This window comes from Mustela putorius, unplaced genomic scaffold, assembly GCF_011764305.1.
Source record: "Mustela putorius furo isolate JIRA1106 unplaced genomic scaffold, ASM1176430v1.1 tig00003834_pilon_pilon_pilon, whole genome shotgun sequence".
Taxonomy (NCBI): domain Eukaryota; kingdom Metazoa; phylum Chordata; class Mammalia; order Carnivora; family Mustelidae; genus Mustela; species Mustela putorius.
The window spans coordinates 48,990,966-49,005,277 of record NW_025421987.1 but is presented as its reverse complement, the minus strand read 5'-3'; the positions used below and the strand labels follow the sequence as shown (position 1 = coordinate 49,005,277).

The following is a 14,312-nucleotide window of genomic DNA, read 5'->3' as shown; positions in this document are numbered from 1 at the left end:
TAAATAACAATCTGGAGCAAAGGTTTGTATTATATAAGATAAAGAGGCTAATAACCTTAACATATAAAGAAATTTCTATTGGGGCACCTGGGTGGCTCAGTGGTTTGGGCTGCTACCTTCGGCTCGGGTCATGATCTCAGGGTCCTGGGATCGAGCCCCACATCGGGCTCCCTGCTCCGCAGGAAGCCTGCTTCCCTCTCTCTCTCTCTGCCTGCCTCTCTGCCTGCTTGTGATCTCTGTCTGTCAAATAAATAAATAAAATCTTTAAAACAAAAAAAAGAAATTTCTATCAATCAATAAAATGTTTAACAGCTCAAAGGGAAACTAGAGAAAGCACATTCATAGACAATTGAGAAAAGCATCCATAAGAATTCTTGATAAATGTTCAATCTTAAAAAAAAGTAAAGAAATGCAAATTGAAATAAGAAAAGTTCATGATCACCTATCCATTGATAAAAGATTTTTAAGTAGGTTAATATTCACTATTGCTGAGGGTTATAGAGAAGGGTTCTTTTATATGCTGCTGGTACAGATAAAATTTGGTACAAACTTTCTGAACAGCAGTTTAGTAATATATCAAAAGCCTTAAAAATATTTATGTCCCTTGACCTACTAATTCAATTTCTAACCATTTATCCTAACAGATAATTAGAGATGTACACTAGTAATTATATAAAATGCAATATTATAGGAGTGAAGAGTTGAAATCATAGAAATGTCTCATAATAGGGACTGTGTAAATGCATTTTTTACATTCTTTCAATTGAGTATCACCCAGTAACATGTCATATGACAAAGTAAATTTCAAACCACAAAAAAACAATTGTAAAAATATCAGATTATAGAAGAAAGGTACAGTGTGATTTAAAACATTGTCCTGTCAATAAGAAACAAAATATAAAATATATGGAAAAGAGATAACAAAATGTACAGCAGTCGCATTCTAAATATTTCTGCTTTGTTTTCCACAATTTTTCAAAGTTTTACCAATAATAAGCATGCATTACATAAAGACAGAATCCAAGCAATTTAAATGCCAACAAAGCATCTATTAAAATAAACCTGACTTATTTTTCAATGTGGAAGTAGAATGTTGTAATCTGCAGGGACCCTTCCAAGGATATCATTCTATAGTTGGAATCTGAGCCTTCAGAAAGCCACACTCTCTCTGTTAAATTGCTTCAATGAGAATAAGACAAATGATCTCTCCCTCCCTCTCTCTCTCTCTCTCTCTCACTCACACACACACACACACACACACACACACAGACGCACACACAGAATTATTTTCATACTGCATTTAACCTTTTGGCAGTGTGGGGGGGCGAGGAGAAGGACCCAGTGTCCCTTTAAATCTTAAGCATCACTTTGTAACTTCCATCCCTGAAATAAGGTCACTGGTTTAAATGCCTTTAGCACCTGATTAATTAGTAATCAGGACAGAGTAGATAGTTTTTCTGCTTCAGAGCCAGTAATTATCATTCCTGACACAGAATTCAACTTTTGGTAGGCAGCAGGCACGCTGCTGTCACCATTATACTCTGCTCCACACTCCAAATTTATTTTAAGGTTCTGTTTGGGAAAAAAAGAAAGAATCCTTGTGAAGATTTTACCCAAAGCAGCCTCTTCCTGGAGTCATTTTTTCTTTCCTTCTATCAGATCCCTACATTATACAGGTGAAAGAACTGATTATTTGCTAAAAGCAAAGAAATTGCAGAACACTAGTGTGTATCTCAGAGAGATATTAAAGATTTTTGAAACTCAAATCATGATTATTAAAACAAAAAAAAAGGGAGGGGAAGAAAAGACTTTCAAATACTAAAGTACCATGAAAAAATTAGAAAATCTGGCTTTTCCCTTTTTAATTTTGAATGTTGTACCTACAATCAAACACATGTACATCTAAAGCCTCTTAATTAAGGAACCTTTTGGGGAAACACCTGTAATGAATGGCAAGTATCAAAAGACAAGAAATAACCAGTGTTGGTGATGATGTGAAGAAAAGGAAACCCTCACGTACTGTTTGGGGAATGTAAATTGGTGCAGCCGCTGTGAAAAACAGTATGAAGTTTCCTCAAAAAATTAAAAATAGAAACAACATACAATCCAGTAATTCCACTACAAGGTATTTACCCAAAGAAAACAAAAACATTAATTTGAAGAGATAAATGCACCTTTACATTCATTGCAGTAGTATTTACAATAGCCAAGATATGGAAGCAACCTAAGTGTATATCAATAAATAAATGAATAAAGAAGATGAATACACACACACAATGGGCTGTCACTCAGTCATTTAAAAAAGAAGAAAATCTTGCTATTCATGATAACATGGATGATGAATCTAGAGGGTATTATGCTAAGTAAAATAAGCCAGGCAGAGAAAGCCAAATATCATATGATTTCATATATATGCAGAATATTAAAAATAAAATAAAGAAACAAAACAGAAACAGACTCATAAATACAGAGAAAAGACTGGTGGTAGCCAGAGGGAAGGAGGTGGGTGGATAGGAGAATAGGAAAAGGAGATTAAGAGGTACAAATGCGAGAAATGAGTCAAGATGGCGGAGAAGTAGCAGGCTGAGACTACTTCAGCTAGCAGGAGATCAGCTAGATAGCTTATCTAAAGATTGCAAACACCTGCAAATCCATCAGCAGATAGAAGAGAAGAAGAACAGTAATTCTAGAAACAGAAAAACAACCACTTTCTGAAAGGTAGGACTGGTGGAGAAGTGAATTCAAAGCTATGGGAAGATAGACCCCGGGGGGAGGGGCCGGCTCCTGGCAAGCGGCGGAGCAACAGAGCACAAAATCAGGACATTTAAAAGTCTGTTCCGCTGAGGGACATCGCTCCAGAGGCTAAACCGGGGCGAAGCCCATGCGGGGTCAGCGTGGCCTCAGGTCCCGCAGGGTCACAGAAGGATTGGGGGTGTCTGAGTGTCGCAGAGCTTGCAGGTATTGGAACGGGGAAGCCAGCTACAGAAACAGAGCGAACAGTAAGCTCACAGCTTGGGGTTACCTTGAACTGGTGGCAGGCTCGGTGACTCCGGGGCACGGCCGGAGGCCAGGCAGACAGGAGTTACTGGGCACTGTTCTCTGAGGGCACACTAAGGAGTGGGGCCCTGGGCTCTTGGCTCCCCTGGGCCAGAGACCAAGAGGCTGCCATTTTCATTCCCGTCCTCCGGAACTCTATGGAAAGCACTTAGGGAACAAAAACTCCTGAAAGCAAACCTGAGAGGATTACTCAGCCTGGCCCCTGGTAAGGGTGGTGCAATTCCACCTGGGGAAAAAACACTTGAGAATCACTACAACAGGCCCCTCCCCCAGAAGATCAACAAGAAATCCAGCCAAGACCAACTTCACCTACCAAGGAGTGCAGTTTCAATACCAAGGCGAGCAGCAGAATTCCAGAAGAAGAGAAAGCAAAGCACGGAACTCATGGCTTTCTCCCTGTGATTTTTTAGTCTTGCAGTTAATTTATTTTTTTTTCTTTTTCATTTTTTTTATCTTCCTCTGCTAAAATGTTTTTTTAACTTTTACCCTTTCTTTTTTAACATTTTTAACTAGTTTATCTAACATATATATTTTTTCTTTTTTATACTTTTCTTTATTCATTTTTTTAAAAATTCTTTTCTTTTTTTTTTCTTTTTCCCTTTTTTTTTCTTTCTTCCTGAACCTCTTTTTATCCCCTTTCTCCCCCCTCACGATTTGGAATCTCTTCTGATTTGGTTAAAGCATATTTTCCTGGGGTTGTTGCCACCCTTTTAGTATTTTCCTTGCTCCTTCATATACTCTTATCTGGACAAAAAGACAAGACGGAAAAATTCACCACAAAAAAAAAAGAACAAGAGGCAGTACCAAAGCCTAGGGACCTAATCAGTACAGACATTGGTAATATGTCAGATCTAGAGTTCAGAATGACAATTCTCAAGGTTCTAGCCGGGCTCAAAAAAGGCATGGAAGATATTAGAGAAACCCTCTCGGGGATATAAAAGCCCTTTCTGGAGAAATAAAAGAACTAAAATCTAACCAAGTTGATAACAAAAAAGCTATTAATGGGGTGCAATAAAAAATGGAGGCTCTCACTGCTAGAGTAAATGAGGCAGAAGAAAGAATTAGCGATATAGAAGACCAAATGACAGAGAATAAAGAAGCTGAGCAAAAGAGGGACAAACAGCTACTGGACCACGAGGGGAGAATTTGAGAGATAAGTGACAACATAAGACGAAACAACATTAGAATAATTGGGATTCCAGAAGAAGAAGAAAGAGAGAGGGGAGCAGAAGGTATACTGGAGAGAATTATTGGGGAGAATTTCCCCAATATGGCAAAGGGAACGAGCATCAAAATTCAGGAGGTTCAGAGAATGCCCCTCAAAATCAATAAGAATAGGCCCACACCCTGTCACCTAATAGTAAAATTTACAAGTCTCAGTGACAAAGAGAAAATCCTGAAAGCAGCCTGGGAAAAGAAGTCTGTAACATACAATGGTAAAAATATTAGATTGGCAGCTGACTTATCCACAGAGACCTGACAGGCCAGAAAGAGCTGGCATGATATTTTCAGAGCACTAAACGAGAAAAACATGCAGCCAAGAATACTATATCCAGCAAGGCTATCATTGAAAATAGAAGGAGAGATTAAAAGCTTCCAGGACAAACAAAAACTGAAAGAATTTGCAAACACCAAACCAGCTCTACAGGAAATATTGAAAGGGGTCCTCTAAGCAAAGAGAGAGCCTACAAGTGGTAGATCAGAAAGGAACAGAGACAATATACAGTAACAGTCACCTTACAGGCAATACAATGGCACTAAATTCATATCTCTCAATAGTTACCCTGAATGTTAATGGGCTAAATGCCCCAATCAAAAGACACAGGGTATCAGAATGGATAAAAAAACAAAACCCATCTATATGTTGCCTACAAGAAACTCATTTTAAGCCCGAAGACACCTCCAGATTTAAAGTGAGGGGGGTGGAAAAGAATTTACCATGCTAATGGACATCAGAAGAAAGCAGGAGTGGCAATCCTTATATCAGATCAATTAGATTTTAAGCCAAAGTCTATAATAAGAGATGAGGAAGGATACTATATCATACTCAAAGGGTCTGTCCAACAAGAAGCTCTAACAATTTTAAATATCTATGACCCCAACGTGGGAGCAGCCAACTATATAAACCAATTAAAAACAAAATAAAAGAAACACATCAACAATAATACAATAATAGTAGGGGATTTTAACACTCCCCTCACTGAAATGGACAGATCATCCAAGCAAAAGATCAACAAGGAAATAAAGGCCTTAAACGACACACTGGACCAGATGGACATCACAGATATATTCAGAACATTTCATCCCAAAGCAACAGAATACACATTCTTCTCTAGTGCACATGGAACATTCTCCAGAATAGATCACATCCTCGGTCCTAAATCAGGACTCAACCGGTATCAAAAGATTGGCATCATTCCCTGCATATTTTCAGACCACAATGCTCTGAAGCTAAAACTCAACCACAAGAGGAAGTTTGGAAAGAACCGATATACATGGAGACTAAATAGCATCCTTCTAAAGAATGAATGGGTCAACTGGGAAATTAAAGAAGAATGGAAAAAAATCATGGAAACAAATGATAATGAAAATACAACGGTTCAAAATCTGTGGGACACAACAAAGGCAGTCCTGAGAGGAAAATATATAGCGGTACAAGCCTTTCTCAAGAAACAAGAAAGGTCTCAGGTACACAACCTAACCCTACACCTAAAGGAGCTGGAGAAAGAACAAGAAAGAAACCCTAAGCCCAGCAGGAGAAGAGAAATCATAAAGATCAGAGCAGAAATCAATGAAATAGAAACCAAAAAAACAATAGAACAAATCAACGAAACTAGGAGCAGAACTGGTTCTTTGAAAGAATTAATAAAATTGATAAACCCCTGGCCAGACTTATCAAAAAGAAAAGAGAAAGGACCCAAATAAATAAAATCATGAATGAAAGAGGAGAGATCACAACTAACACCAAAGAAATACAAACTATTATAAGAATATACTGTGAGCAACTTTACGCCAACAAATTTGACAATCTGGAAGAAATGGATGCATTCCTAGAAACATATAAACTACCACAACTGAACCAGGAAGAAATAGAAAGCCTGAACAGACCCATAACCAGTAAGGAGATTGAAACAGTCATTAAAAATCTCCAAACAAACAAAAGCCCAGGGCCAGACGGCTTCCCGGGGGAATTCTACCAAACATTTAAAGAAGAACTAATTCCTATTCTCTTGAAACTGTTCCAAAAAACAGAAATGGAAAGAAAATTTCTAAACTCATTTTATGAGGCCAGCATCACCTTGATCCCAAAACCAGACAGAGATCCCATCAAAAAAGAGAGCTACAGATCAATATTCTTGATGAACACAGATGTGAAAATACTCAACAAAATACTAGCCAGTAGGATTCAACAGTACATTAAAAGGATTATTCACCACGACCAACTGGGATTTATTCCAGGGCTGCAAGGTTGGTTCAACATCTGCAAATCAGTCAATGTGATACAACACATCAATAAAAGAAAGAACAAGAACCATATGATACTCTCAATAGATGCTGAAAAAGCATTTGACAAAGTACAGCATCCCTTTCTGATCAAAACTCTTCAAAGTGTAGGGATAGAGGGCACATACCTCAATATCATCAAAGCCATCTATGAAAAACCCACCGCAAATATCATTCTCAATGGAGAAAAACTGAAAGCTTTTCCACTAAGGTCAGGAACATGGCAGGAATGTCCATTATCACCACTGCTATTCAACATAGTACTAGAAGTCCTAGCCTCAGCAATCAGACAACAAAAGGAAATTAAAGGCATCCAAATCGGCAAAGAAGAAGCCAAATTATCACTCTTCACAGATGATATGATACTATATGTGGAAAACCCAAAAGACTCCACTCCAAAACTGCTAGAACTTGTACAGGAATTCAGTAAAGTGTCAGGATATAAAATCAATGCACAGAAATCAGTTGCATTTCTCTACACCAACAGCAAGACAGAAGAAAGAGAAATTAAGGAGTCAATCCCATTTACAATTGTCCCCAACACCATAAGATACCTAGGAATAAACTTAACCAAAGAGGCACAGAATTTATACTCAGAAAACTATAAAGTACTTATGAAAGAAATTGAGGAAGACACAAAGAAATGGAAAAATGTTCCATGCTCCTGGATTGGAAGAATAAATATTGTGAAAATGTCTATGCTACCTAAAGCAATCTACACATTTAATGCAATTCCTATCAAAGGACCATCCATCTTTTTCAAAGAAATGGAACAAATAATTCTAAAATTTATATGGAACCAGAAAAGACCTCAAATAGCCAAAGGGATATTGAAAAAGAAAGCCAAAGTTGGTGGCATCACAATTCCAGACTTCAAGCTCTATTATAAAGCTGTCATCATCAAGACAGCATGGTACTGGCACAAAAACAGACACATAGATCAATGGAACAGAATAGAGAGCCCAGAAATAGACCCTCAACTCTATGGTCAACTAATCTTCAACAAAGCAGGAAAGAATGTCCCGTGGAAAAAAGACAGCCTCTTCAATAAATGGTGCTGGGAAAATTGGACAGTCACATGCAGAAAAATGAAACTGAACCATTTCCTTACACCACACACAAAAATAGATTCAAAATGGATGAAGGACCTCAATGTGCGAAAGGAATCTATCAAAATCCTTGAGGAGAACACAGGCAGCAACCTCTTCGACCTCAGCTGCAGCAACATCTTCCTAGGAACATGGCCAAAGGCAAGGGAAGCAAGGGCAAAAATGAACTATTGGGATTTCATCAAGATCAAAAGCTTTTGCACAGCAAAGGAAACAGTTCACAAAATCAAAAGACAACTGACAGAATGGGAGAAGATATTTGCAAACGACATATCAGATAAAGAACTAGTGTCCAGAATCTATGAAGAACTTAGCAAACTCAACACCCAAAGAACAAATAATCTAATCAAGAAATGGGCAGAGGACATGAACAGACATTTCTGCAAAGAAGACATCCAGATGGCCAACAGACACATGAAAAAGTGCTCCATATCACTCGGCATCAGGGAAATACAAATCAAAACCACAATGAGATATCACCTCACACCAGTCAAAATGGCTAAAATCAACAAGTCAGGAAATGACAGATGCTGGCAAGGATGTGGAGAAAGGGGAACCCTCCTACACTGTTGGTGGCAATGCAAGCTGGTGCAACCACTCTGGAAAACAGCATGGAGGTTCCTCAAAATGTTGAAAATAGAACTGCCCTATGACCCAGCAATTGCACTACTGGGTATTTACCCAAAAGATACAAACGTAGTGATCCAAAGGGGCACATGCACCCAAATGTCTATAGCAGTAATGTCCACAATAGCCAAACTATGGAAAGAACCTAGATGTCCATCAACAGATGAATGGATAAAGAAGATGTGGTATATATACACAATCGAATACTATGCAGCCATCAAAAGAAATGAAATCTTGCCATTTGCGACAACATGGATGGAACTAGAGTGTATCATGCTTAGCAAAATATGTCAAGCGGAGAAAGACAACTATCATATGATCTCCCTGATATGAGGAAGTGGTGATGCAACATGGGGGCTTAAGTGGGTAGGAGAAGAATAAATGAAACAAGATTTGGATTGGGATTGGGAGGGAGACAAACCATAAGTGACTCTTAATCTCACAAAACAAACAGGGTTGCTGGGGGAAGCGGGATTGGGAGAAGGGGGTGGGGTTATGGACATTGGAGAGGGTATGTGCTATGGTGAGTGCTGTGAAGTGTGTAAGCCTGGCGATTCACAGACCTGTACCCCTGGGGATAAAAATATATTATATTTTTATAAAAAATTTAAAATTACAAAAAAAAAGGTACAAATTCTCAGTTATACATAAATGACTCACAGAGATGAGAAGTACACCATGGGAAATATGGTCAATAATATTTTAATAACTTTGTATGGTGATTGATGGTGACACACTTACCGTGGTGAATATTGAGGAATGTATAGAATTGTCAAATCACTGTGTTGTACACCTAAAACAAGTATAAAACTGTATGTCAACTATACTTCAAGAATAACTAAATAAATAGATAAAAAAATAAATATACGTGTAATAAGTCAATTGCCATCACATTCAGAGTGCAGGTAACCAAACTACCAACTATAAGCCCATTTTCTCATTCTCAATGTTGGGTGCTAAAAAACACAAACAAACAAACAAACAAACAAAAAACTAAGATAAACACAACAAAGAAAATCTTAAAATCCCTTTCCATGAAAGGTGGTCACAGCTCATAGAGCCATATCGTCACAAACAAAGAAACAGACCAAGGGCATGGGTGATCCTTACTCTGGTGTTCAGAGTCGCATTCTAACTACAGAGTCATACCTCTTGTGCTCCACTGCCATTTGCTGCCTTCAAACTGGAATCTTTGGATATGGGAAGCCAGGCTTAAGAGACTTTTTTTTTTTTTTTTAAGTAGTGTAAGTAATTTAGGATTCTGTGATACAAAATTTCCTTTACAGGGTGCCTGGGTGGCTCAGTGAGTTAAAGCATCTGCCTTCGGCTCCAGTCATGATACTGGGGTCCTGGGATTGAGTCCCACATCGAGCTTTCTGCTCAGTGGGGAGCCTGCTTCCTCCTCTCTCTCTCTCTCTCTGCCTGCCTCTCCACCTGCTTGTGACCTCTCTCTCTCTGTAAAATAAATAAATAAAACCTTTAAAGTTTTTTTTTTCCTTTACAAGGATCTAAATTCAGGGGTGACTGGCTGGTTCAATGGGTAGAAGAGGCGACTCTTGATCTCAGGGTTGTGAGTTCAAGCCCCATGTTGGGTGTAGAGTTTACTTAAAATCGATAAATAAAATCTTAAAAAAAAAAAAAAACCCCAAAACAAGAGTCCAGATTCGTAGATCTCAGAAATGACCTTTACCCATTCCCTTCAGATGCTGATGCTCTTGAGGGAGAGCAGGAAGTGAATGTGATGGAGAAGTCATGGCTTGATACCCAGAAACAGTACAAGTCCTAGGTCAGAGCTGCAAGGCAGTACAGAGGCCAGACAGGGGAGAAATGTGCTAAGGGATAGTGCAGTGACTGTGCTTTTGCGTTGAGTTTGGACAAAGACATGAGCATAAGATAAACAGGTTGTCTTACACTCTGGCATGGTATTAATAAGAATCACTCTAGAGAATCCTGGGAAGGTTGTTAAAAAGAGTTGCTAGAAGAAGTGTTCTAGTGGGAATGATCTAGTAGATCAGAGATCTACTCAGGTAGCCAGCATATTCTGCCATGTATATCCAGTTCTCTGAGTTCCAGGAGATTCCAGGTGTCCCTATGGGTATAGCCATGTGACTATTTCTGGTTAATAAGCCATAAGCTTAAATGAAATGTGTCACTTCCAGGATGGAGGATTGAATGGCCAGTGGGAGATGCTCAACTGTTGTGGGGTTTTTGTCGTTGTTGTTTTTGTTTTTTTGTTTTTGTTTGTTTGTTTGTTTGTTTTTGGTCCTTCTGGCATGGTAGCTGGCCACATTCAAGATAGGCAGTTGAGAGCAGGTGAGGGTTAGTCTCTCAACCTTCACCCCTAAGCAGTTATGATGACTCTAACTTCTGAAGAACACATGATTGAATGAGGAATAAAACTTGATTACTTGAAGCCACAGGTATTTGGAGTTGTTTGTTATCTCTGCATAACCCAATATCCTAACGATATATGCAGTTACTTTCAAATGGATATAGCCTAGATAAAGCTTTTACTGGTCACTCAAGAAAACAGACATAAATTATAAAAGTCATAAAAAGACCCAAAGGCCATAAAAAATCCAAGAAGAGTCAGAAGTGAAGAATGTAAAAATGATAGCAAAGCAGCCTTGAACAGATAGATTTTGGGGGGAAAATCTGCCTGAAGAGGAAAGGAGTGAACCAAGAGCTACAAGCATAAATCCAATAAACAGCAATTCCCTTATGTTTCCTAGAGTTTTTCAAGTAAAGTAAAAACAGCTCATAGAATAATTAATTTTCAAAAGTGCTTAGAAATAATCTCCTTACTTTTGGTACACCGTTCTGTAGTAAATGTGCCATTTCATCATCTCGACACTACTGTCACTTTTTTCTGCGAACTGCCAATTGAAAAGCTATCGGATCATGGTTTTATTATACACATAAAATAAACACACAGCCAACTAGTTAATCTTTCATCCTAAACCAGCTGTTTCTCAAAAAAAAAATCAGATTAAAATATAAAAATATGAAGGACATAGATTTCCATAAAACATTTAATTTTGCTTTTCCTTGTTAATAGCAAGAAATTCTCTGTGAATTTTGAAAGATCAAATATGTACTGCTTAAATCTTGTGGTGTCAGCATAAAAAATATATTAGAATGATGATACCTTTGATAGTCCCATTTCATAAGTGGAGAAAGAGCTATCCAGAAGCATCATGAAACCAGTGAAAATACATTTACGGATCCATTTTTGAGTATCATTCAAAACTTCTGAAAAGCTTAACATTCGTTGGTCATTCAATACATATTTATTGAGCACCCACCATCTACCAGACATTGGGCTAGGTGAGCAAGACATACTCGAAAGAGTAAGGCAAGCATCAAGGAGTGATTAAAAAGATACAGTGGTAAGTCCGGGTCTTCAAGTATAGGGTGGAAACAGTGGGGGCACACAGAGAGCCACATAATCCAGGACAAGGGGCCGAGGGAAGGCTTCCTGCTAGTGATACCTAAAATGACAGCAAACAAAGGAAGCCGAGAGCAAGAACTTTCCAGAAAGAGCTAAAAAGAGAGCCTTAAAAAAAAGCTGAAGTAAGAGAGAGTGTGGGCCATTGGTCGGTAGCTTGGAGTCCTCACCGGCCCATGGAGACTGCCCAGAGGTGCAACCGAACAGGTAAATTTGCAGGATTCAGATCTGGAAACTCCTTTTAAACTACATACAAGGAACTGTGCTTTTGATTAAAAACCAGGAAGCCCTTGAAGGATTTTAAGCAGAGAGCCTGCTGTGGTGGTATTTGGGCTTCAGCAAGGTCACTCTGTCTGGGGTCTGGAAAATGCATTGCACTGGGCAAGCCTGGCAGCAGAGTGGCTGATTGGGCAGCCTTTTAAATAATCCTCGTGAGGTGCTGTCTTCCAAACTAGGATGTTGGGCGTAAGGTAGAGAAAAGTGCACAGACTGAGAGGAAAAAGAGTCAAGAGAACGTCCACAGGTCAGAGGACAGGAAGAATGGTCAAGGACATCCCCCAGGCGCTCTGGGCTCACTCGTCTGGTGTGGGATTCTAGATGCCCCACTTACTATTTATTAGGTGACCTTGAGGTCCTTTCTCAACCTCTTCTGCAATAGTTTTCTCACATACCAAACAGGGGTAAAAATAGTACCTATAGATTATTTTGAGGTTAGCAGTTCCACTAAGTCCTAACACAAAATAAGCCCTTGATAAATATTAGCTATTAGGTTGCAAAGAAAATGAAATAGGATTAGGATTGAAAATGTCCATTAATTTAGTGACTTTGGGGAAAATAACTCTAACATGGGAGGGGGAGAACTGAGGCACGTTGCAGTGATCTGAGGAGTAAAAGAGATAAAGGAGGGATTGGCAAATGTGGATAAGCACTAGAAGAAAGATGGATAAGAGGCAAAATAATAAGGAAATGTGAGGAAATATGAGGCCAAAAAGGGACTTTTAAAAAAAATGTTTAAAGGTGACATGTGTAAGGATTTGTGTTGATAAAAAATAGACAATAGAGAGAGAACTTAGAATTTTCCAGAACAAAAGGTATATGTGATGGCATAAGCTCCACAAAAAGGAGAGAGGAAGGGGGACCCAGAGCAGAGCTGGGGGAATCAGCCACACAGGAAAGACAAGAGCAGCTCTTTCAGATTCCAAAAGGATCTTTCTGATACTCTTTTCCAGACAAATTGTTTGTATTTGTCCAATCAAAGAATATTTTTATTCAACACATCATAGAGAAGAGGACACGAAGACGTATGACACGTAGGACTTAACTAAAAAGTCACAGAAATGTGAGCGAAGTGAATGAACCTGGACTTTAGGTTCTTTGCAGCTCACACCCTCGTCCTCTGTATGTCAGTGATAAAACCAAGTGAAGTCACTGTTCAAAGAGTCCTTGTGAGGTCAGGAAGAAGGGGCGAGGATGGGTTAGTGAACAATCAGGAGGATTCAGAAGCAATAGAGTAAATAATGCCAGGCCAAAAAATATGCAGATATTCAGAAATTAAACTCAGACAGCAAGGATTTACAATAAAAAGAGAACACAGTATTTGGATATAGGTGAAGGCTAGGACAAGAACTAAGGTAGATTCTTACACCAAATACTATCTGTGTAGAATACTAACACTTCTTATATTGTCTCACAAAATGGTCTGCTAGGCTCTGTTGCAAAGCCAAAGATCTTCATAGGCCTAGGCTCACAATGCCTTCCAGGGTCAACATTAAATCAGGAAAGACAGTCATTGAAACTTAGTATGCATAGTCATTTGCAAAGCTGTTATCAATATGACAAGGCAAGTGCTACTGGTATGCAATTGATTTTCTAGACCACAGTAGATCTATGTCAAACCTCACACCTGCATTCATGATTGTTTCAGGCTCCTTCATAAGGCAACATACTAGAAACCTACTTGAATGAGCTTGGTTTATGTTTTTCAGAAATGTGTCTGATAGATCATGCTGTGAAATATGATGGGAACATGCAAATATCCTTTAAAATTATAAAAATGACACAAAAATAATAACAGTGCTTGAATTTTAAAATATCAAAGTTCCCCCCCCCCCAAATGTTAGGTACTTCACTATAAACAAATTTAGAAATCAAGTTAATGATATGCTTGTGGAAATATTTAAGGAGTAAAGTGTCCTAATATGTGCAGCTTCTTTTGAAATGCAGCAAAAAAATAAGATGCCTTGATGAACAGATAGAAGGATGGATAAGGGAGATATGTAATAAAGCAAAAATAGGAAATGCAAAATGTTAATGGCAGAATCTAGGTGATAGATATAGGATTGCTAACTTCATAATAGTTTAATTTTTCAGTGTATTTTAAAATCATTGTACCAAAATGCTGTAAAAAAAAAAAAAAAAACTTGTGAGTAACTATTTCATTCAAGTTCTTCGTTTCATCAGCTACCCTCCTCTCAAGGGCATCATTTCATACATTTGGTCTGTCTTACACCACTTTCTCATTTTCTCTCTGCTTGTTCTACCTTTCACCACTTTTAATTGTATGTATA

At 38.5% G+C, this 14,312-nt stretch overlaps 1 long non-coding RNA gene across 2 annotated transcripts in view; it reads right to left on the bottom strand.

Moving 5' to 3' along the window:
- Nucleotides 1-3,144, bottom strand: part of LOC106006010 — a 285,724-nt gene extending 282,580 nt beyond the window's left edge. For both annotated transcript variants that reach the window (XR_006609110.1, XR_006609109.1), the window contains exon 1: nt 3,023-3,144. This is a non-coding gene — a long non-coding RNA (uncharacterized LOC106006010). The remainder of the gene's footprint in view (nt 1-3,022) is intronic.
- Nucleotides 3,145-14,312: the final 11,168 nt, after the last annotated feature.